At 61.1% G+C, this 1,796-nt stretch overlaps 1 non-coding gene across 1 annotated transcript; it reads left to right on the top strand.

The window, feature by feature from the left end:
* Positions 1-910: 910 nt before the first annotated feature.
* LOC112547070 (U1 spliceosomal RNA) lies at positions 911-1,074 on the top strand. The gene has a single exon (XR_003090812.3). It is a non-coding gene; the product is annotated as a U1 spliceosomal RNA (small nuclear RNA).
* The last annotated feature ends 722 nt before the right edge of the window (positions 1,075-1,796 follow it).

The raw sequence follows: 1,796 nt of genomic DNA, 5'->3' as shown, positions 1-1,796 counted from the left end.
TTTGGATATGGAACCCAGAGAGCGACTCGGCCCGGGCCTAAGGACACTCTCTGGAGCTGGGGGGGACTCAAATCCCTGTTCTAATGGGTCCGTCTGGCAGCTCTGGGCGAGAAGGGCCCTGCCCCCTGAACGTTTCCGGCTGGCCCAGGCTGGGAGCTGGGGAGACGGGCGAGAGCAGGGGGCGATGTGTGGGGGACACAGGGACACATGCCCCCAGTGCCCTGGCAGAACGGGCAAGGGGCAGGCCCCAGATACTGGCGCGCCGGGTAGCTAGCGGATGGGCCTGGCACCCGCAGCAGGGGACACCCCAGCACTCACTGGCCGCGGCGGGAGTAGCAGAGCAACGCGCCTCCAGCTCCCCCGGTGACTGGTTCCGGGGAGGGGACAGGGTCACACCAGTGGGAAACGGAGCGAGCTGGGGCCACGCGGCTCTGTTTAACCGCCCAGGCCAGGAAGATCCCGAGCGTGTTCCCCGGGGCGCCCCGTCCTGCTGCGCCTCTTTCTCCCCCGTCCTGCTACTTTCCCTTAACCCCCCGCCCCTCGGGCAGCACTTGAGAGAGGCCCCTGGGTCTGTCTGCCGGCCGCTGAGCAGCTAAAGGGGCGGGTCTGGCTGGACTGGAGAGTGTGGACCAAGGGCAGTCAGGGGCGTGGCCCATCCGGAGGGGCGGAGCCGCGTGTGCACGTATGCAGATGTGTGCGCGAGCGGAGCACTGTGGGAGTGGGAGCGGGCTGACGAGCGGGGCTCTAATTTGCAAGCGGGGCTCTGGGTGGGGTCTGGGGACAGGGGCGGGGCAGCTGACAGTAGCGGGAAGCGGTGCCGGCGGGGTTGGTTGGAGGTGGAGGTGGGAGCCACCGTGATGTGAGAGTTCGGGGCGCTTGAGGGCTGGCGGGGGCTCTGGGACAAGAGTTTATACTTACCTGGCAGGGGAAATACCACGCTCAGGAAGGTGGGTTTTCCAGGGTGAGGCCCGCCCATTGCACTGCGGGTGCGCTGACTCCTGCGATTTCCTCGAATAGAGGAAACTCGACTGCACAATTTGTGGTAGTGGGGGACTGTGTGCGCGCTTTCCCCTGGTATAGTTGTTGAAAAAAAGACGATCCTGTTTTTGCAATGAAAAATTAAGCGACAGATTCCCCAAAAACCATTCCCTTCAGTGTGTAAATCAGAGTTAATGTTTGACGCTAGGAATTGTATTCGCTCAGCTTTGGAAGTTTATCATTCTGTTAAGTATGATCAGTTTATTTCCCCGCGGGGTTGGGCTTGTGTGACGTAGTGGGGGTACTTGCTGGGCTGTGGTGACCTCTGCTGTCTGGAGCAAGACCCAGCAGGGAAAACCTCATTATGCAAAGGTGACTCCATACCGGTTGAACCAGCCAACCCCCCATGGGGAGAAACAAAGGGAGGTGGAATGCTGCCCTGGCTGGGGGCAGGGCTTGGAGAGGGGGGGTTAGTTTCTGTCTGGAAAGCAGGGAAGAAGGAACTGGGGAGGGGGCTGGGATCCCCCCATCTCAAGGGGGCACTGAGGCCTCTTAGCCCCAGTTCCTGTAACCAGATTACATCTGTGCTATGCTGTATCGTGGAGAAGCAATAAACCACCCTCAATTCTACTGGCTGGTGCAGTCTGTTTGTGCCATTTCGGGGTGCAGGAGACGGGGGACCCCCCAACGCGCTGTCACAGCCTGAGACCAAGAATGGAACCTCTGCTGCTTTTCCTTGCCCTGCTCGCCGCCCCCAGCTGTGAGTGTCCGGGGGGGATGAAGGGGAACTAGGAACAGAGCCCTGGATTGGTTAGGGG

The sequence above is a fragment of the Pelodiscus sinensis genome, chromosome 30 (genome assembly GCF_052426305.1).
Source record: "Pelodiscus sinensis isolate ZL-2025 chromosome 30, ASM5242630v1, whole genome shotgun sequence".
In the NCBI taxonomy this organism is placed as follows: Eukaryota; Metazoa; Chordata; order Testudines; family Trionychidae; genus Pelodiscus; species Pelodiscus sinensis.
The sequence above is the reverse complement of the archived record's forward strand: the minus strand, read 5'-3'. Positions and strand labels throughout refer to the sequence as shown.